Raw genomic sequence first — 24,049 nt, forward strand, 5'->3', positions numbered from 1 at the left:
TTATATTATAGAAAACCACCAATATTGATTGCATCAATTAAGTAATTAACAAAGTCCGATAGTCACTAATAAGGCCATTACAATAATAAGGGATTCCAAACAGTAACTTAAGCTCTCTTTAGTTCACCAACATTTTCTTCTCAATATGGATAGTCACTAAAAGGCCATTACAATAATAAGGGATTCCAAACATGTGTTTATATTATAGAAAACCACATATATTGATTGCATCAATTAAGTAATTAACAAAGTCAGATAGGAAGTGAGGTCATCAGTTGGGGAGCTTAAATAGTGAGCCTGGGAGCTCAGCATTCCTTCTACATTTGGATTCCCATGTATGCAGACATATAGGATTGCTGCTGGTAAGCTATATGGAAATTTTGCCCTACTCTATTATGGTTAAAATTAGGATATATAGTAATATAGTATCTCTATTAGGAGAATTGAAAGGAGCTTGATAACAGCTAAAAGCCCTCTTTTTGGACACTAATACTGATACTAGTAATTAGTAAGTATTTTTGTAATATTTATTTCTATATCTTTGACCTCACTATTGAAAACCTAAACTAATTAGATTAAATTAATACAATTATATTTCCCTTTAGGATGGTCCTAATTAGGGGGAATCCGATTACATTTTGTCCTACTGTGGAAGTAGGATTGCTGCTGGTAAGGTACAGTATATGGAAATTTTGGCCCACTTTATTTTGGTTAAAATTAGGTTATATAGTAATATATTATCTCCATTAGGAGAATTGTAAGGAGCTTGGTAACAGCTAAAAGCCCTCTTTTTGGATACTAATACTGATACTAGCAATCAGTAAGTATTTATTTTATATTTATATTGATTACCTCATTATTGAAAACCTAAACTAATTAGATTAAAATAATATATATCTCCATTTAGGATGGTCCGAATTAGGGAATCCGACTAAATTTTGTCATACTGTGGAAATTACCTTATCTAAATCCCAAATCTTTAAAATTTAATTCAGATTTATATCTAGTAAGTATCTATGTTTATAAAATGATAAATATGTGAAAATTCCATTATACATAATAACCTAAATTGGGTTTCTTCAAAATAGGTATAATAATTGGTTTGATCAAAAGATGACTTTCTATAACCTCTTAAGAAGGAAACCTCTCCTGAAATTTTGAGAGCATTTTCAATAAGAGAAAAAAAATGTTGTTTAGAAGTAAGTATTCTGTATTTATATTTTTATATATATGTGTGTGTGTGTGTGTGTGTGTGTGTGTGTGTGTGTGTGTGTGTGTATATATAGATATATAGATATATATATATATATATATAGATTTACCACCCTAAGACCTGGAGTGACGCCATTTTTTCCTTGATAATATAAAAAAAATATATATATATATATATATATATATATATATATATATATATATAATGCTTGTTTACTTACAGGACTAAAAAGCATATACCTTAAACACACTTGATATACTATTGAGCCGCTGCGGCCGCAGTAATTAACCTTTCACCTTTATATTATTCACAACCTTTACGTACACAAAGGTCACACAGTGTACGCACTCTGCGTATGTACGCCGAAAGGGCGTAGGGACTACACAGTTTGCGTACAAAGGCCTATACGCTGTTAGCACAATGCAGCAGCCCGAGTGGCTGTAAATACACTTTAAACCTTAGCAAGGAAATGGAACACGAGACCAATTGTAAATCAAATCTAGGTTGGGGTCTAACCCACCAACGGTTCTTTACTTGCAGGGGGTAACAATATAAACAATACAATACAATAGAATAATGGCTACAATCAATGGTACATACTTGTTTGTTTTCGCCTGCGCTTCCCAGTCTGGTCCTCAGTCATCAGTGTAGATGACGTTTAGAGTCTGTGTGACCAGGCATGCAGCTGGCTCTTTTATACAATCTTCCAAAACTTAACACAATGGATACTGTAATCTCTTAGTCCATTGGACACAGGGATGGTCATTTACAGTACAGGAGAGGTCATAGGTTGGTTTGAATAGGTAGGTGATGTCTGTTCCAGATGCACTTGTGGGTGGTCTCCTCTGGGTTCCCGCCGCATACCAAATGTACAGTGAATACAGTTTATATTTATATTCTACTCCTGCGCTTAACTATTCGCAGGAGCGTGCGATCTTCTGCAAACCAACACCAGAATATTGCCCTTAAAATACCTTACAGCTGGATACTAAACACCACCTTATAACCTTGTTCTGTCCCCTCCTATCCTGTAAAGGTGAATACCTTTGTTCTGATACCATTTAAACTGTTGTAACTTGCTGGTGTGGTGCAGGGAGACTATGTGTACATTGTGCACTATTTGGATTAAATACAGTATATAATGTGTTTTGATGACTTTTTCGTGCATTCACAAACTCTACCGTAAATACACATACCACGCGCTAATGCGCAGACCGCGGGAGCGACCTTACGCAAATTGCGAGTATGCGCACGCACAGCAGAACAAGTACACGCACGGAGGCCGTCTGTGTGTAGTTTGTACGTGATGTGTGTATTGCAATATTTTTCGACTTTGAAAGTCCACCCTTTGGCAGTCACCAATAACTGCCATTACCTAATCAATAAACAGAAAAATATCTATACAATAAATATACAGAAGCTTGGATGGTCGGGGGAGAGTTGTAGGTGGGAAATGTGTGACCTAGTAGGATAGTAAAAAAGCATGTATGTATGAATCTATGTCCTAGGGACATGTATCATTGTGCCGTATATGTTCTAAATAAGCTTCGAGGTATTGCGAAGTATACATTAAATCCTTCTCATCCCGTACTAAGGGTCTGTAAATGGGCCAACAAACACTACCGAGCTCTTTTCGGCTTCTTGTTCCAACAAATGGGGTACACATTTAGTTGATGATACATGGAGGGGGAACATATGTGAGTGCTAGTATATGTGGATATCACCTGTCGACTATGTGTGCCATTAACTGGAGGTTGAAGAGATGAAGATAAGACACATATATACAAATACATTCACATAAACATTTTGGGTAGGGCTGACGTCTTTTCCGGTTGGATGTATCTGGGCAGAGGGGGAGACAAAGAAAAATGGGTAAAAGAAACAGGCCATGAAATTAATTTGCAATCCTTATCATAACACTGTCTCTATGGATGGATCATAGATTAAATCTGCTGCTATAACAGCGCCCTCGCTCCTTAGACTCCTCAAATTTGTGCCGTGCTTGCGCCATGTTAGAATTTGAACACACCTAAATATCAAACCAATAATTATGATGACTCCCAGGATACAAAGGAGAAACTTCCCCACACTCATAATGACATTTTGTGCCCACTCTCCTAAACCTGAGAACCATTTGCGTGGATTCAACCATGAGACCCAGCCGGTCATACTCACAGTCGCTAAGGTAAGGTTGTGCTTCCTCCTGAACTCCCACTTCAACTGCAAGATCTCGTCCATCTTCTGATCGATGATCTCCGTGGGATCATCAGTGCTGTTTGTAATATACGTACAGCACTTCACACCATATTGAGTTGCCAGAGTAACACAGTACCCACCTGTCACGGCTGTGACATATTTAAGGACCATCCTGTGCTGAATCAGTTCCTTCTTGTAGGCTTGTAACTCCCTTCCCATATACCTGAAGGTGTCATCATACATCTCAGTGATATTATCTATCAAGTTCGCTAGAGCATGGATATACCTATAATTTATAGTTCCTCTGGCAGTACGGGTGATGTCTAATGCGAGAAGGAACTGAATCCCGGTGGATTCGTGGATCAAATCAGAGGCTGTGTGCTCTGCCCTATCTATGAGGTGTCTCTTGATAATGTGTTCATAGTGAGTATAAGGAGCCTGAGCACTGCGGTGACCGTCTTTCATTTTATCATGGGTTATGGTCATGACCTCCGGTAGTACTCTCCCAATATAACACAATCCCTCTGAGCTCGGCAAGCCACTTGTACGCTTTCCTCCCACATATGAAATAGGCATCATCTGGGAGAACATAGGGGACAAAATATAACATCACCATATTACAAATATTCCAAGTAAAGAAACCAATCCCTAGTTCTCCAATCTGCTCAGTACAAGTATCGGGCTGGATGATATGGGCACAATACACTGACGATACTTTTCCAACCCACATGGTCTTGCTTCCACGGGTATACCTATACCGAAAATACCTCCCACTGTTGGCTATTTGGCGTACAAGTTCAGAGTCTATGGGTATCCAATCAGCTCTGTGTGAAAAGATCATTGTCTGGTTATTCCACGTCACTTCCCAATTTCCCGGTTTTCGGTAATTGGAAATATTAAAACACAATAAGGACCTGTCTACATGATACTGGTGGAGCTTCAAACTAGGGGGCCTAGAGATATTGAATTTCTTGTCCACCGGTCTCCCACCTCGTAATTCGAGTACCTCATCTATTGCTAAAGGGTATGGTACTAATCCTAACTTACTCTGACCTTGAGGTACCTGTGAGCACACCCAGCATTCTGTCTGGTTTAAGACCATACCCACTAGTGAGTGGTAATCACTCAACGGATGGCGGTCCATGTCGATATTAAGGTTGGACTGACATCTCTGGATGCACCCATCCTCTACTATTCCTCTCACGATTCCTACAAATACAATATTCATCAGACAATAACCCTTCACAGTGCCTCCGAGTTCCATGACTAGCAGAGCGCTTACTGATACCAGCCATTACTCGAGTGATGTGCTGCTCCTGAGATCCTACAAATTCATACACGCCATCAGAACCCATTCCAGATCCCTGCTCGATCTCTCTGGGACCCTCACCAAAACAAATTGTCCTGATTAAAAACAGAATTACTAGTAGAACCTGAAACGCAGTCTCTTGTGATCGATCCATTTCGTTAGGGGAAAGAAGGAAAATAAGACGGAGAAAAGAAAGGAAAATGCAGGGGGAGGTGAAAAAAGAAAATGGTGCGACAACCGTTCTAGATCTTGTTGCTCTCTGTGCTCAGGTGCCTTTCAACAGTCCTGCCTCTCAACTTTCCCGGTACAAACACTCCAGTGATACAAGATTCTCTACACTCTGCTCTTTGTAACGAGTTCTCTCCGGGTCAGCGACCTTCTTGCAGTGGGATGAGTGGATCCAAATCTCTCTTTCGGTGACCTTAAATGCTGTTGTGCTGGTTAACAAGACTTGATATGGTCCTTCCCACCTGTCTATGAGGCAACATGAGCGTAAGAAATTTAGAATCATCACATAATCCCCAGGCTCAATGTCATGACAATTACTGTTCGGTAGGTCAGGAATTACCAGCTTTAGATTTCTTTGTTGATTTCTCAGCTGCTGGCTCATCCCAACCAAATATTTCAGTCACTTCATTATTACATTTCAAATCATCCTGGGGGTCTATCATTACATGGGGTTGTCGACCAAAAAAAATTTCAAAGGGTGATAAGTTAAGCGGAGACCTTGGAGTGGCTCTGATGCTGTACAACACTAGTGGCAAAGCTTCTGGCCACAACAATCCAGTTTCAGCCATTACTTTGCTCAGCTTGTTCTTAATAGTGCTGTTCACTCTCTCTACCTTTGCACTTGCCTGTGGCCGGTACGGAGTATGCAGCTTGCTATTAATTCCCATCAGTTTGCACATGACCTGAAAGACTTCACCTGTAAAATGGGTACCCCTGTCACTTTCAATCATTCTATGGAATACCATATCTACACACAAATTCCTGCACAATTTTCTTTGCAGTGAACGTAGCAGTATTTGTGGCAGCAGGGAACGCTTCTACCCAGTTGGAAAATACATCAATACAAACTAACACATATTTCAAATTCCTACAGGGTGGTAACTGTATGAAATCGATTTGTATTACCTGAAAAGGTCCATCTGTCGGAGGGATACGGGATGGCTCTGTTGGTATTGTCTTTCCAATATTCTTCCTCAAGCAAGTAAAACATGTCATTGCTCTCTTACCTGCATGAGAAGAGAATCCTGGCGCACACCAGTAGGCTCTTACCAACTTGCACATACCCTCTTTACCCAGGTGAGTCAGACCGTGTGCCGCCTCAGCTAGACTTGGAAGATATGCTCTGGGGGCCACCAGTTTACCATGTCCACCTGTCCACAGTCCTGAGGATTCCTGGCCATACCCCTTTGCCCTCCAGACTGCCTTTTCCTGTAGAGAACACAAATTTTGCATTTCGATTAATTGTTGTGTGTTGATCGTGTTAAATGTCATCAGTGATGTGATGTTCGTTTGTATGGGGTGCTTGCTGCTGATTTAGCAGCTACATCTGCCCGGCTGTTACCAAGTGAAATTGGGTCTTGGTTGTAAGTGTGTGCTTTACACTTGTTAACAGCCACTCTGTCTGGTTCCTGTATTGCTGTCAAAAGCCTTTTGATGTGGGATGCATGCGCTACAGGTGTGCCAGCTGCCGTCATGAAATTTCTGAGGCGCCATAGGGCCCCAAAATCATGCACCACTCCAAAGGCGTACCTATAATCTGTGTATATATTAGCTGACTTACCCTTGGCCAATTCACACGCTCTGGTTAGGGCGACCAACTCAGCAACTTGTGCTGAGTGCGGTGGGCCCAGGGGTTCAGCTTTTATGATACCTTTGTCACCTACAACTGCATATCCAGTGCACAAGTCTCCCGATTCTGTCTGTTTGTGGCAACTACCGTTGGTGTAGAAGGTAAGTCTACTCCTTCCAGTGGGTTGTCACTGAAATCGGGTATCGCTGTGAAAGTCTGATTCAGGTATTCCATACAATCATGCGTATCAGTGTCTGCACTAAATTCGCCTTCACCATCATTCTCATCCTCCACCCTTTGTGCCTGTCCAGGCACACTTGGCAAGTAAGTTGCAGGATTTAGTGAGCTGCATCTCTTAATGGTGATGTTTACCGGGGCCATCAGTGATAATTCCAACTTTGTAAAAAGAGCAGATTAGACATGTCTGGTTTGGGCGGAGTTTAGTAAGGCTGATACTGCATGAGGTGTATGAATGGTCAGGTCATGTCCTAACACTACGTCCTCGCTTTTACTTACTAGCAAAGCTATCACTGCAACACTTTGCAAGCAAGTGGGGAGAGACCATGCTACAGTGTCCAACTGTGCACTGTAGTAAGCTACCGGTCTGCTGGCATCACCATGTCTCTGAGTTAAGACCCCTGCCGCGCACCCAGCACTTTCAGTACCGTACAATTCAAAGGGCTTCTCATAATATGGCATACCTAATGCAGGTGCCTGTGATAGGCACTGTTTGAGTCTCTCAAACGCCAGTTCAGACTCATCTGTGTGAGAGATCCGTTCCGGTTTGTTCGAAGAGACCATTTCTTGCAAAGGTAAAGCCAGTATAGAGAACCCTGGAATCCAATTTCGACAGTACCCACACATTCCAAGGAAAGTGCGAATTTGTGGCAGAGTCATGTCGCAAATCGCCTGTATTCTATCAGCAGTGAGGTGTCTAAGTCCTTGAGTCAAGCAATGTCCCAAATATTTGACCCTGGTCCAGCACAACTGCAACTTATCCTTTGAAACCTTGTGTCCTGTATGGGAAAGATGAAACAGAAGCTGTTTCGTGTCTTTCAAGGACGATTCGAGTGAGTCAGAACACAACAATAAGTCATCAACATAATGTATTAGTACTGATCCACTCTCAGGTTGAAAGGATTGTAAACAGTCATGCAAAGCCTAGGAGAAAATACTTGGGCTGTCAATGAAACCTTGGGGAAGTGAGTCCAGGTGTACTGTACTCCCATGTATGTAAAGGCAAAAAGGTATTGGCTGTCAGGGTGAAGAGGGACAGAAAAAGCAGAACAGAGGTCAATGACAGTGAAGAATGTTGCAATAGAGGGAATTTGCATGAGGATGACAGCTGGATTGGGCACTACGGGGAATTGGCTCTCAACTATCTTGTTTATCCCCCTTAGATCCTGCAGTAGCCTGTAAACCCTCCCCCCACTCTTTTTTTTTTTTTTTTTTTTTCACAGGGAAGATGGCACTATTGGCGGTGCTGGACGTCCTGACTAGGATGCCCTGCTGTAGCAGCCGCTATATGACGGGGTACACACCTAATTCTACCTCTGGCTTCAGAGGATACTGAGGGATTTTTGGAGCTATCCTACCATCTTTTACTTGTACTACTACTGGAGCTACATTCGCCATCAATCCAGTGTCTTGTCCATCTTTGGTCCAAAGGGAACCCGGTATTTGTGAGATCTTTTCACTACCTTTGATGGACACTCGTCTATAACAGTAGAATGCGACATTAGCCTTTGAGGGGTGTCTAGTATATCTTGTACTTCTTGAGCATGGTTCTCAGGTATATCCAAGAAGACACCCTCAGGAGTACAATATATGACACACTGCATTTTACATAATAAGTCTCTGCCGAGTAGATTAGTCGGAGCCGATGCAGTCAGCAGAAAAGAATGTTTGGTTTGCATGGAACCAATCGTAATCTCTGCAGGTCTACTGAAAGAGTATTGTTGCACTGTTCCTGTTACTCCCATTGCCAAAATAATTTTTCCCGTGGTCTGTATACCTGATGTGGAATTCAACACTGACCTGGCCGCCCCTGTATCTACAAGAAATGATAATGGTACACCAGCTACATCAACCGTGACCTCAGGTTCTCTACCAAGGCTAGCAATCAACTTCACTGGCTGCAGACTACAGGTGTGGCCCAACCCCTATTGTGTATTGGGACCCTCCCGCAGTGCACTGGCAGCTACAATATGTGAGGGGGGGTAGCTGAGAATTTTCGGAGGTCTGCCAATCTCACCTTGGTGGGTACCTCCTTGTTTCCCCTGCATGTGGCTCGTAATTCCTCCTAGGTGGTCCCTGAGCCCAATTATGTGAATTGTAGTGTGGTTCGTAACCTGGTCTAGGGGGTCGGTATATGTTGTGTACCTTAATGTGTACTCAAAAACTGTATGTGTACTCAAAAACTGGTAGCTGCTGTAATCTATGTTAGAGCGTGGTGGTATCAAGCAAAAAACGGGGATGAAATTGTATACATGGTTGAAACAAAGAGTCCAAATACAAGGCAACAGGTTGAAACAATGAGGATCTAGCCAAAATACTATCAGGGTTTATCTAGCAATGTACTGTACCAAATGCTGCCAAATCTACATATTTGTTAGTTTATAATAACCCAGCTAATTAAGCCATTAAGTAACAATTGCACCAGTAATCATAGTAGACTATTTATACCAATCATGACACTATTATTGTCTTACGGTTGCTGACATTGATTATCGTTTTTACTTATAAACAACTTGACCTGTTAAATATGTGTATGTATACCCTATACGTTACACTGTATCTGTTGCCTACTATTTCTGCTTGCCCATGGTGTGCTCAGATAATACCACGAATATTTGTTATGCTTTCAGTGTCTGATGCACCTAGCGTTATATGTTGTCATGGTGATGGGGAGCACAGCAGCGGGAGGTGACGTAGTGCGACGTCACTTCCGCTGCGCTGAACGGAGCGGCGGGCGCCCTGCCCGGCACACGTTGTCTCACACTAGGTGATTGAACGCCTTTATAAGGTAAGATTTTATTGTTACTTGTTATACCTGAGGAAAATGCCAGAATAAAGCGGCATTGAAACGTTGTATTTCATACATCTGCCTGACTTAAGAGTTTTATTCCCGCAAGTCACTTGGAGTGCCGCATCTGCTGTTTGGATATATATATATATATATATATATATATATACATACAGAATCTGAGGGCGCTAGTGACTTATTACAGACAATCAATATAATTTAAAATTTATTCTTAAAATACAATGTATATCTCTACTTCATCTTTTCAAATAACATTGTTATCATACAGGATGGATACAACATCAAAAGATTTCGATATACACCAATCAAGTTTTTGCTCAATTACAGTACCCAATTCAAATATATACCAATCAGGTTTTAATCAAATGTAGAACCCAACGCGTTTTGTCCCTTAGGACTTCTTCAGGGTATTAGATCAACATATGTCTGAAACTAATAACTCCAGACGGTATCCATAATAGTGAGATCAAGAAAAGCCTACACTGGATAGATAAAAGATTTTAGTTGGCCTCAAATCATGTAGTTTGAGTGCATCTGGACTTTGTGAGAGGTGGCAGTATTGAAGCACTCAAACTACATGATTTGAGGCCTACTAAAATCTTTTATCTATCCAGTGGTGTGCAAAACACCTAGTATATGGGTCTGTTTTAATTTTATAGACCTACTTCACCAATATTTGACTGTTTTTATAAATAATAGTCAAAGGAATTGTCTCTCTGGTTTCAGTCTATGAGTCCATTAGGTCCAATATTGGTGTAGGCTTTTCTTGATCTCACTATTATGGATACCGTCTGGAGTTATTAGTTTCAGACATATGTTGATCTAATACCCCTGAAGAAGTCCTAAGGGATGAAACGCATTGGGTTCTACATTTAATTAAAACCTGATTGGTATATATTTGAATTGGGTACTGTAATTGAGCAAAAACTTGATTGGTGTATATCGAAATCTTTTGATGTTGTATCCATCCTGTATGATAACAATGTTATTTGAAAAGATGAAGAGATATACATTGTATTTTAAGAATAAATTTTAAATTATATTGATTGTCTGTAATAAGTCACTAGCGCCCTCAGATTCTGTATGTATTTATTTGTGAATCCTTGCTGACGAGGGATTCTTCTAGAGGTGCTGCTTTTTCATATCCCGAGCGCAACTTGATACCATTCTTGTGTTTTTATATATATATATATATATATATATATATATATATATATATATATATATATATTAATCAACTCATTATGGAGTCGTTCAATAGACAACCATTATTGTAATACACATTATGAGTTTTCATTGTTATAATGTAAATAACTGTTTAAAGAAGTAGTTATATATAACAAGAGTTAAGACTGTATTAAGGATATATACAGATAGCCTTCTTGAAACTTAGACTATCTGGACAATAGAAATATAATAACTGTTTTCAATGTGCATGTTCTTCTCCTCATTATTGTTCCTTTTTTTATTTTTTGTTTTATTTTATTTTATTTTTTTTCTGGTTACACCACAAAGAACACCCCTGAAGAAGTTGCTGTCAAAGTCGAAAATATTATAGGCACACTCATCGTACAAACACCACACAGATGGCCTCCATGCGGGTGCTTGTTCTGCCATGCGTACACATACATGCAAGCTACTTATAACCGCTCACATGGTCTTGCATGTTAGCACGTGGTATGAGTAAATACGGTAACATACGCATTTGCACAGAAAAGCCATCAAAAGCCATATTCAATATTTTACCCATATAATGCATAAATCACACACTGTCTGTACATACTTCTAATAGCAAGTTACTGTTCAAACATAAATTATTCTCCTAGAAACTCAAGCATAAACAAGTGCCTTGAATGTACCAGACCAACTTGTTTATGCAAAGCTTTGTAATCCTATGAGGAAGGCAAATACCTTTTGGTTACCCCCATTGTTCTAGAGTTGTCCAGTATCTGTAAATACTGGACTGTCATTGTGTTACTTGAAGCCAGGACAAACAAGAAGACAATATCCAGAAACCTTGTTTAATTTGAAAGAACTCGATTAGCAACAGCTGACAAACTACGTACCAGACATTTGGATATCTGAGGTATAACATTCATAGTCCAAACTCTTGGAAATATATATATCAATATATATATATATATATATATATGTGTGTGTGTATGTATATATATATATATATATATATAATTTCCTAACAAATTGTAATCGCAGGAGTATGTATGTATGTATGTATGTGTGTGTATATATATATATATATATATATATATATATATATATTAGTGTATATCTTGAGGATGGAAATGGATAATCATATCATGTGTGGGATCATATTGTTCAGGGTCACATAAGCAGTAATATGGTGGGTATGAGAATATTGTCACATATTGTAACAATAAGTTATTAATAATACCAGATTTATGCATGATTAATGTGATGGGTTTAACTGGTCATGGGGCGGGAGCTCAGATGCAAACAGAAATCACATCTCCAGACTTGGCCATCGCCCACCTCTTGAGCTGACCAATGATCCCCAGTGCACAGGATATGTCCCACCCCCGAACCAATGGAAGAAGGGCATACAGTATCTATTGTATCATGAACTGAACAAATGCATAAAAAGCCAAGCTGCCTGGCCAGCCAAACATTCTCTGAATGTCATCTATCTTGATTGACCGAGGACCGGGACCAGGTGGCGAAACAACAAACGTATGTATCATTGATTGTAGCCTGTTTCTCTTATTGTATTTGTATTATTGTTGTAATCCCTTTTAGTAAATAACTGTTGGTGGGTCGGACCCCAACATATTTAAATACAATTGGTGTCGTGTTCCTTTCCTGCTAGGGGTTATAAAGTGTATTCCGCCTCACGTGTAGCTACTACGTGCTTACAGCTTGATGGCGTGCTTACACAACGTGTATGCATCTGTTAGGGGTTACACACACACGCTTAGCGGTCTCAGCGGCCTGCACATTGTAAGTTAAAGGTATTGCTTTTTCTGTCCTGTAAGTTAATCAGCTTTTTCAATTGGGGGCTCAGTTCGGTTTTTCACACACTCAAAGACTTGCAGGACATAGCAGACTTTGATCTATCAGCAAAGGGTGGAGACGCATCTTTAAGTAAAACCTTTCCCTGGTTGCTTGGGTATTTTAAAACCCTCTTTTGTGCTGATTAGATCATGTCTGCTCTGTCTAGTCTACAGAGGTGCTGATAGAACTCGGAGGAAACAGGAAAAAAGCTATTTAAAAATCTGTGTAAAATTTTTGGCGCCAAAAGCGTACACAAAGCATACTGATACTTTGCATACTTTCCCACATATTGTTACCATAGGTTACAACAGTCATTTTAGATCTGTGTGAAATCTGATACATTTGTTTGCTTTATAAATATTTTAAATAGTGTATTAAGGGTGTTATCATAAAACACAACACTGTTCCACCTGGTCACTTAGGTTTAGACAGAAAAAATTGTGTGTTGTGTTAGTGAGCGATAGTAGTTGTTGTTGCTCACATTTATAGAGATTGTGTGGTTTATTGAGTTGCGGACGCATGTTTGTACACGTGGTACAGACAAAGTGCAGAAGGGTACACGTGGCGCAGGGTCGCACACGTAGCATAAAGGCATGCACGGTCGCGTATTTACGCAAGGTTGCGTAGGATTGCAGGCGCAAAAGTAAAACCACGCGATAGTTGTTCAATTAAAGGCGGGATAGTATACATTTAATACAAATAGCACATAACTATCTGATTTCAAAAGCAGATTAGTGTAAGATTTTGTTTAAACTGTACTACCTCTGGGATAAGACTACTAGTCGCAGGGAGTGGTATTTTCTGTACAGAAAAGCAACAGTGTATTTGTGTGAGCTGAAAGTAGGAGTGAGTGGATTGAACCCCAGAAGTCGGGATCCCGTGGTGTCACTAAGTAAGCGGAGGCTTGGCGGCGTAGGGCAGCTGACCTACGTTAACAGAGAAATACGCAAATCGTGAGATTTGCAGAGGAGCGTGATATAGAATTGTGAATTGAAGTAAAGATTTTGTGTTACACTCCAGCTGAGGAGCGCAGCTTGTGGATTCAACACCATTGATCGCATGGCGGATAGATAACAAGTATCTATACGCTGTGCGATTGGACCGCGCGTTTGTACGTGCGATACGTGGTGCAATGTGATACCACATTTGCAAGCTTTTGCGCACACTGCGGTATCATTAGCGACATGTAGAGCATACGCAAGCGTGATTTGTGTATAACAAAAAGGGAAGTTTTCGCTGGTCTCTCTCAGGAAAATCTTCAACGGTGGAAATTCACTGGAAACGGTAAGTTACTCCTATAATTTCCAGTGAATAGAAATCAGTTAGGGTCCTCATTGGGTACGTGGTGGTCACTATTGGAGTGAGTCGTGGTACGTCAGCAGAGGAGCGAGTGAAAGCGCTAGGTGTCTTTCAACGCCTATTTGTGTTGTGCATTTGGGGATTGTGTATAAGGCAAGAAGTCTGCAATGGGATCCAAGTGCACAAGCAGTGGGCGTGTGGTCGCCAGGGTTCAGGCAGGAGAGCCGCGGCCCAGGGGGTCAGCAAGGATTATTATGTGTGAGAAATATGGTCCACACACGGAGGCTTTTTGTAATGAATGGGTGCGTATGACTGCTGAAGATAGGGCATCATTCCCTAGGATGGGTAGTTTTGAATCAGAGGTATTACAGAACATAAGGATTAGCATATGTCTGATAAAATCTAGAAAGCAATGGATAAGACAGAACGACTGTTTAAATATGTGGCAGCAAGAGGGGGAGGTGCAAAGGGAACTGACTCGCACAGCAAGTTCCAAACCTGGCAGGAATGTGAGTATGAACACACCATTACCGACACATGTCGAAGGGGAGAAATTGGCTACAACCAATGGTATATCTGTAAATGATAGTAAAATCCAAAATCAATGTGTTAACCCTAACCCTTGCAAGTTGTATCTTGTTTTGCACTCTCTCCAAGGTTATAGGCCACAGGAAGATGAAGGATCCAGCCTAATCTCAGCTCTCATTCAGGCAGTCACCTTACAGGAAACTCAGGTGGGCCCGGCCCAACCAATAAGAGCAGTAACAGTGTCTCCCACTGAAAAGACTGGTGAGATCACAGCCATCGGTAAGTGAGACTGTTCATTACACAGAGACAATAACACCTCACAGTGAGCAAATTAGGAATGAAATGGTTGGGTTACATCCTGTCTTGGAAACAGTAACTCCCAATAGGAGGACTGATAGACAGGGAGTAACCCTCACCAGGAATAATGCAATGTATTGCCTGTGGACCAGATCAGAACTACGGTCAATCATTTCAGAATTCCCCGATCCCCGGAAGCATTTAGGCAGATGTCAGAAGTATATCAAGGATCTGGGTAATGCCCATGAACCTGCAAACAAAGATTGGCGGATACTTTTGAAAGCGTGCCTACCCCCTAATATTGACACCCAAAAATGTATTACGGATTGTAAATTAGAGTCGGACGGTTTTATGACTGATGAACACAATCAGGAGAATGTGGAACGAATTAACATACAACTAGGATTGTATTTCCCCACTGCTGTTAAGTGGAGCAAAATTTTCTCCATAAAACAGAGAGAAAATGAAATGACATATGAATATTTCCATAGGGCCTTACAAATAATGGCTAGATACACTGGGGTATCGGATATAGGGAACAATGCGAATTACAGGGAGGTGGCTGTCTCTGTGCTTATGGATGGGCTCAATAAGGCATTGACGGTCAGGGTGCAAACAGCTCTGCCTAATTGGAGAGGGGTCACAGTAGATAATCTCAGAGAGTGCATTATTGAACATCACAAGAATATCGCTATACGCAGAGAACAACAGGAGGAGAGGTTGAGGACTGTAACTGCCTAAACCCCAGACCCTTGATGTTTGGAGAAGACCAAGACTGCTACATTTGTAGGAAGGAAGGGCATTTTGCCAGAGATTGTAGGAGTAGTAGGACACATAGTCAATATAGACCCCCTAGACTGAAAACACGAGCCACATTATTAAACACATAGACGGGACCAAGGGACATATAGTAAGGAATCACAAGCCATATAGAAAACACAAATTCGGCTAATGGGAAGAACAAAATAAATGCAACGTTATCCTTTGACAAAACTTGCTGAGGTTAAGATGGGGCCTCTATGATTCTAAACTTTTCCCTATCAGAAATGGCCTCTGACTAACGTAACAGAAACTTTGTTAAATATGAAATACATATATTGTGCTCCCGCTCAGGAAATACAATGTATGTTAGACACTCACGAAGACTAATATTGCATTTCACTGTTCTAGATTCATGTCCATCGCAGGTAGAGGAAATTATCTCACAGATACCGAGTTCCCTATGAATTTAGGAAGGACAAGACACTGGATTGATGGCTGGGATAGTCCCAAGAGTGATACAACAAACACAGAGGGTTTTTTTTTAGAGGAATAAACCAAGTAGAGAGTCATTCCCCGTAGTGCCCAATCCAGATGTCAAATTTTATAAAATCTTCCTTACCTCTACAAACTTATCTATTACCAACCTCTATGTCACTGTTCTTCACAGTTTCATCTTACGTTCACCGACAGGAGGGTCCAATACATGGACCCGATTACAGTTCAAACACCACATGCCTAATTGGTCCTTCAGAGTTCTGCCCAAACCCAGTATATCTCACCAGCACAATGACACCAGTATTACTGCAGTGTGCCTGGTCATGCACAAAGGGTGGAGAATGGGAATACTGGTGAAGGGAGATTGTGTACAGACACCAATATGCATGATGGTGTGACAGCCTGTTGGTGAATGGCAAACCTGACATTTTCTTTTTTTATTATTATTCCCCTCTTCTCTCGTCCAGAGATGTTTTTACTTCACACAACTGATAACACACAACAGTTAATTGAAATGCAACATTTGTGTTCCCTACAGGAAAAGGCAGTCTGGAAGGCGAAGGGATATGGTCAGGAGTCCTCAGGACTTTGGATAGATGGACACGGTAAGCCAGTGGCCCCCAGAGCATACCTCCCAAGCCTAGCTGAGGCGGCACACGGTCTGACTCATCTAGGTAAAGAAGGTATGTGCAAGCTGGTAAGAGCTTACTGGAGTGCACCAGGGTTCTCTTCTCATGCAGGTAAGAAAGCAATGACATGTCTTACTTGTTTGAGGAAGAATATTGGTAAGGCAATACCAACAGAGCTATCCCATATCCCTCCTACAGACGGACCCTTTCAGGTAATACAAATCGACTTCATACAGTTACCACCCTGTAGGAATTTAAAATATGTGTTAGTTTGTACCGATGTCTTTTCAAACTGGGTAGAAGAATTCCCCGCTGCCACAAATACTGCTGTGTTCACTGCAAAGAAAATTGTGCAGGAATTTGTGTGCAGATATGGTATCCCTAGAATAATTGAAAGTGATAGGGGTACCCATTTTACAGGTGAAGTCTTTCAGGTCATGTGCAAACTGATGGGTATTAATAGCGAGCTGCATACTCCGTACCGGCCACAGGCGAGTGCGAAGGTGGAGAGAATGAACAGCACTATTAAGAATAAATTGAGCAAAGTAATGGCTGAGACTGGATTGTTGTGGCCAGAAGCTTTGCCACTAGTGTTGTACAGCATCAGAACCACTCCCAGGTCACTTCTTAACTTATCACCTTTCGAAGTTCTTTTTGGTCGACAACCCCATGTAATGATAGACCCCCAGGATGATTTGAAGTGCAATAACGAAATAACTGTGAAATATTTGGTTAGGATGAGCCAGCAGCTGAGAAATCAACAAAGTAATCTAAAGCCGGTGATTCCTGACCTACCAAACAGTAATTGTCATGACATTGAGCCTGGGGATTATGTGATGATTCAAAATTTTCTATGCTCAGGTTGCTTCATAGACAGGTGGGAAGGACCGTATCAAGTTTTGTTGACCAGCACAACAGCACTAAAGGTTGCCAAGAGAGAGACTTGGGTCCACTCGTACCACTGCAAGAAGGTCGCTGACCTGGAGAAAACTCATGATAAAGATAAAGGTGAAGAGAACCTCGAATCACTAGAGAGTCTATTCCGGTAAAGCTGAGAGGCAGGACTGTTGAACGGCACCTGAGCACGGAGAACAACAAGATCAAGCACGGTTGTTGTACCATTTTCTTTTTTTCACCCCCCCCCCCACTGCATTTTTCTTTTTATTTCCCCTCTTATTTCTTCTTGCTCCTTAACAAAATGGATCTACCTCAAGAGACTGCGTTTCGGGTTTTTCTGGTAATTCTGTTTTTGATCAGGACAATCTGTTTTTGTGAGGGTCCCAGAGACGTCGAGCAAGAATCTGGAATTGGTTCTGATGGCGAGTACGTATTTGTAGGATTCAGGAGCAGCACATCACTCTAGTAAAGGCTGGTATCAGTAAGCGCTCTAGTAGTCACGGAGCTCGGAGGCACTGTGGAGGGTTATTGTCTGAAGAATATTGTATATGTAGAAATTGCGAGAACATAGTCGAAGATGGGTGCATCCAAAGATGTCAGTCCAACATTAATGCTGACATCCGTTGAGTGATTACCACTCATTAGTGGGTAAGATCTTAAACCAAACCAAATGTTGGGTGTGCTCACAGGTACCTCAAGGACAGAGCAAGTCAGGATTAGTACCATACCCTTTAACGATAGATGAGGTACTCGAATTACGGGGTGGGAGACCGGTGGACAAGAAATTCAATATATCTAGGCCCCCTAGCTTGAAGGTCCACCAGTACAACGTAGATAGGTCCCTGTTGTGTTTTAATGTTTCCAATTTCCAAAAACCAGGAAATTGGGGAGTGACTTGGAATAACCAGACAATGACCTTTTCACACAGAGCTGATAGGATTCCTATTGACTCTGAACTTGTACGCAAGATAGCCAACAGTGGGAAGTATTTTCGGTACCGGTATACACGTGAGATCAAAACCATGTGGGTTGGAAAAGTATCACAGGGGTATTGTGCCCACATCATCCAGCCCGATACTTGTACAGAGCAAATGAGAGAACTAGGGATTGGTTTCTTTACATGGAATATTTGTAATATGGTGGTGTTACATTTTGTCCCCCGATGTTCTCCCTGATGATGCCTATTTCATATGTGGGAGAAAAGCGTACAAGTGGCTTACTCCAAGCTCTGAAGGGTTGTGTTATATTGGGAGAGTACTACCAGAGGTCATGACCATAGCGCACGATAAAATGAAAGACATTCACTGCAACGCTCAGACTCCTTATACTCATACCCAGTATGAACACATCATCAAGAGACACCTCATAGATAGGACAGAGCACGCAGCCTCTGATTTGATCCATGAATCCACCGGGATTCAGTTCCTTCTCGCATTAGATATCACCCATACTGCCAGAGGAACTTTACATTATAGATACATCCATGCGCTGGCGAACTTGATAGATAATATCACTAAGATGTATGATGACACCTTCAGGTATACAGGAAGGGAGTTACAAGCCTACAAGAAGGAATTGATACAGCACAGAATGGTCCTTAATTACATTATGGCTGTTACCCTGGAAACTCAATATGGCGTGAAGTGCTCTACGTATATTACGAATAGCACTGACGACCCCACGGAGATCATCGATCAAAAGATGGATGAGATCTTGCAGTTGAAGTGGGAGTTCAGGAGGAAACACAACCTTACCTTGACGGCTGTGGGTAATGAACTGACCGGCTGGGTCTCATGGTTGTACCCACACAAGTGGTTCTCAGGGTTAGGAGAGTGGGCACAGAATGTTATTGTGAATGTGGGAAAGTTTCTCCTTTGTATCCTGGGTGTCGTCATAATTATTGGTCAGATATTTAGGTGTGTTCGAATTCTGACGCGGCGCAAGCACGGCACAAATTTGAGTCTAAGGAGCGAGGGTGTTGTTACAGCAGCAGATTTGATTTATGGCCAATCTGTTGAAACAGTGTTATGAGAAGGATTGCAAATGAATTTCATGGCCTGTTTCTTTCACTATTTTTCTCTGTCTCCCCCTCTACCCAGAAACATCCAACTGGAAAATACGTCAACCCTACACAAATTTATGTGAATGTATTTTTATATATGTGTCTTACCTTCATCACTGCAACCCTCAGTTAATGGCACACATAGTCGACAGGTGTTATCCACATATAGTTGCACTCACATATGTTTCCCCCTCCATGTATCATCAGATAAATGTGCTCCCCATTTGTTGGTATTAGAAGCCGAAAAGGTGAGGGTCAAAAGCCCTTGCCCAAAAAGAGGTAGTGTTTTGTTTGCCCATGTACAGACCCTTAATACGGGATAAGAAGGATTTAATGTATACTTCGCAATACCTTGAAGCTTACTTAGAACATATACGGCACGATGATACATGTCCCTCAGATATTGATACATACATACCAGTGACGTGCGGTGGGGTGAGGCAGAGCCTTTCCTGTCATACTAACGTTTGTACCAGAGTTTTGACTGAATAAAGTATATGAAAAATACAAATAATTTGTTGGAAATATCTTCTTTGCATTATTCTAATAATTTTTATAGCCAAAACTCTGGAGTAAAAAGTCTATGGCAGGTGAGGCAGTGCCTCACCTGGCTATCTTTTCCACATATCTCTGTTCAAAACTCACCCCATTTCCAGCAGTATATACTGCTGTACATGTGTATAATGCCCAGATGTACCTTTTGGCTCATATATTGCATGTAAATCTGGCTCTGGTGCTAGACACTGCCCTCTGAGCCATTTTGCTCACCGCACGTCCCTGATACATACATACTTTTTCCTATCCCACTAGGCTACACATTTCCTACCTACAACTATCTCCCGGTCTTCCAAACTTTGTATATAATGTATAGATACTAATTTCAGTTTATTAGTTATGTGTGGCAGTTATTGATTGCCAAAGGGTGGACTGTCAAAGTCGAAAATATTATAGGCACACTCATCACGTACAAACACCACACAGATGGCCTCCGTGTGGGTGCTTGTTCTGCTGTGCGTACACATACACGCAAGCTCCGTATAACCGCTTGCGTGTTAGCACGTGGTATGAGTAAATACGGTAACATACGCATTTGCACAGAAAAGCCATCAAAGCCATATTTAATATTATACACATATAATGCATAAATCACACACTGTCTGTACATCCTTCTAATAGCAAGTTACTGTTCACACATAAATTATTCTCCTAGAAACTCAAGCACAAACAAGTGCCTTGAATGTACCAGACCTACTTGTTTACACAAAGCTTTGTAATCCTATGAAGAAGGCAAATACCTTTGGTTACCCCCATTGTTCTAGTGTTGTCCAGTATCTGTAAATACTGGACTGTCATTGTTTTACTTGAAGCCCGGACAAACAAGAAGACAATATCCAGAAACCTTGTTTAATTTGAAAGAACTCGATTAGCAACAGCTGACAAACTACATACCAGACATTTAGATATCTGAGGTATAACATTCATAGTCTAAACTCTTGGGGGTAAATTTACTAAGGTGGGAGTTTTTTAGAACTGGTGATGTTGCCCATAGCAACCAATCAGATTCTACTTAACATTTGTCTATCTGCTTCTAAAAGATAATAGATACAATCTGATTGGTTGCTATGGGCAACATTATCAGTTGTAAAAATCTCCCACGTTGGTAAATTTACCCCTTGGAAATATATAATATAATATAAATATAATATAATATAAATATAATATATATGTGTGTGTGTGTATGTATATATGTATGTGTATATATGTATGTATATATATATATGTGTGTGTGTGTGTGTGTATATATATATGTCCACAATTGGGGCAGCACTCCAATTAAATCTGCATATGCTCTGGTGCCCTCCTAGAAGCCCGCATGGGCCCACAACATACTACCCGGTAAGGCGGCACTCAGAAGTCAATCACGTCTTAAGGCAGAAGATTACAACGTTTCGGAGACCTTTATTCACACTCCGTCATCAGGTAAAACAAACATACAAAAGACATACCTTAAATAGAATCCCCACCACGAGTGACGCTAGGCGCGCGGCTCCGGAGGGCGGGCGCCCGCTGATGACGTCCGTACTCCTCACAACCACAGAAAGGCCTCCATGTGACCCAGCATGTGATTTCAGAGAGTGGACGCTCGTTGATGACGTCCGCTCCGGTCCTAGCAACACCATAACGATCACTGTAAACAAAGCAAAAAGTACATTACATTTAAAAACAAAGGGACATATCGGAATCTGTGTCAAGGACACTTGGCAAAACACTCCCTTCCATACAGTAAGGCTGAAAATATCTAACTGGCAGCAAAATACATCTTATACCAAACCCCTTATTAAACAGAGAATCGCATTATAATCAATGGGAGTACATACAAACTCCACAATGATGTAAAAACACATATTGCAATTTACAAAAAGCAATGAAGCCCAGGAGTTTCATTTAGACCTCTAGGTGAAAGTGTTCCTAGCTCATGGATCCACCGTGCTTCCTTCTGTAAGAGGCGTAGAGATCGATCCCCACCTCTAAGCCTAGCCGGTTCATGATCTATGATGCTATACTTAAGTGATGCCAAACTGTGGCCAGCACTTAAAAAGTGTCGTGCCACAGGTTGGTCACTATTACCAGAACTAAGAGCATTCCGAATTGCCAATTTATGATTGGCCATGCGCTCTCTAAGAGTGCGGTCAGTTTTTCCTATGTAGTTTTTGCCACAAGGACATACAATCATATATATTATAAATTTTGTGGTGCATGTAACTCGATGTCTGATCTCGTACTTCCTACCACTATGTGGATGTGAGAAAAATTTCCCCACCATCAACGCACTACACGTGACACAATTAAGGCACCTAAAGCATCCTTTTTTAAGGGTCATGAAGTTATTTTGCATACTCTGATGGGATTGAAGACCCGTAATATCCGTTTTCATTACCCAGTCCCTGATGTTACGTCCGCGTGTATAACATGGCATGATAGTTGTATTACCCAAATTTAGATCTTGATCGGTGGCAACTATAGGCCATAACTTCCTTGCTGAATTGATCACAACTCCACTTGCGGTACTGTAATGGTTAACCCAGGGCATCCTGCTAGATTCTTGTTTAGCATTCCTGGAATGTAGCAAAGACTCCCTGCTGCATCCCAAGGCTCGTGCCTTAGCCTTAAGTAATAAATCCATGTCATACCCTCTGCTGTTAAATTTGCGAACCATGTCATCTATCTGAACTACTGCCTGCTCGTGATTACTACAAATCCTGATAGCACGCAGGAACTGTGAATAGGGTAACCCAAATTTCAATGGTCTAGGATAAAAGCTCCGTGCATGGAGCAATGTATTCCTGTCTGTCAACTTACTGTATAATTCAGTGGAGATTTTACCATGCTTAATCATCACCTTAACATCTAGGTAATTAACTGTATCAGGGCTAATATTATACGTTAATTTGACCGGATGATCAGATCCATTATGCTCTTCTAATAATTGAATGAGGGCATCCTGTCCCCCTGACCAGATCATAAACAGGTCATCGATGTATCTCACGTAGAAATGGATATGCTCTTTGAAAGAACAATTATTAAAAAATATATCCTGTTCAACCATAAACATATAAGCATTTGCGTACGACGGGGCCACACTGGACCCCATTGCACACCCAGATGTTTGCAAATAAAATTTCCCATCAAAGAGAAAGAAATTGCACTTCAAAACCATTTCTAGCAGCTCCAAGAAAAATTCAACCTCAGGACCCTTATACAAAGCATTACCCGTTATCAGCCTTTTAACAGCCAATAAGCCCTGCTCATTCGGAATCACTGTGTAAAGGCTAGAGATATCAATGCTGCTTAGCAGGCTACCTGATTTAATATCACCCAATGACTCTAGCTTATTAAGAAACATAGTGGTATCAAGTAAGTACCTAGAATGATTGGCTATACAAGGCTGAAGTAGCGCATCAAGGTATGTAGATACCTTTTGGAATAAACCACCTCGGGCAGAAATGATCGGTCTGCCAGGGGGATCTATAACACTCTTGTGGATTTTAGGTAGTGAATAAAGAACTGGTGTCACTGGTGATTCAGTTATTAATGCCAACATCACTTCACTAGTGATGACACCAGCATCAACAGCCCTTTGGAGTGTGTCCCTTAATTGTTTACAGAAAACTTTGGTGGGGTCCCCCTTAAGTAATCTATATACATTATTGTCCCCCAGCTGACGCTCAAGTTCAGCCCTGTATGTACCAATATCTTGTATCACGATAGCCCCGCCTTTATCAGCGGGGCATATCGTGATATCCGTGTATGATGAAAGATCACGTAAAGCATTATACTCATCCTTAGTCATATTATTAGCCACAAATTTATTAGCTACTGTATTGTCAGACAGCTCAGCACTGTCCACAGAACTGTCCAGCATGCGACTGAAAGTTTTAATAGCAGCGCTATTGGAAACTGGATCAAATCTGGATCTTTTCTGTAGTT

At 41.1% G+C, this 24,049-nt stretch overlaps 1 long non-coding RNA gene across 2 annotated transcripts in view; it reads left to right on the top strand.

Moving 5' to 3' along the window:
- Window positions 1–324: 324 nt before the first annotated feature.
- Window positions 325–24,049, top strand: part of LOC134929054 (uncharacterized) — a 55,983-nt gene continuing 32,258 nt past the window's right edge. Inside the window, exons 1-5 of one of the 2 annotated variants that reach the window (XR_010178239.1) lie at window positions 325–362; window positions 439–508; window positions 606–669; window positions 751–820; window positions 1,089–1,199. This is a non-coding gene — a long non-coding RNA (uncharacterized LOC134929054). Of the gene's footprint in view, window positions 363–438; window positions 509–605; window positions 675–750; window positions 821–1,088; window positions 1,200–24,049 lie in introns of both variants that reach the window. The other variant, XR_010178240.1, reaches the window with a different exon arrangement.

The sequence above is a fragment of the Pseudophryne corroboree genome, chromosome 5 (assembly GCF_028390025.1).
Source record: "Pseudophryne corroboree isolate aPseCor3 chromosome 5, aPseCor3.hap2, whole genome shotgun sequence".
Taxonomy (NCBI): domain Eukaryota; kingdom Metazoa; phylum Chordata; class Amphibia; order Anura; family Myobatrachidae; genus Pseudophryne; species Pseudophryne corroboree.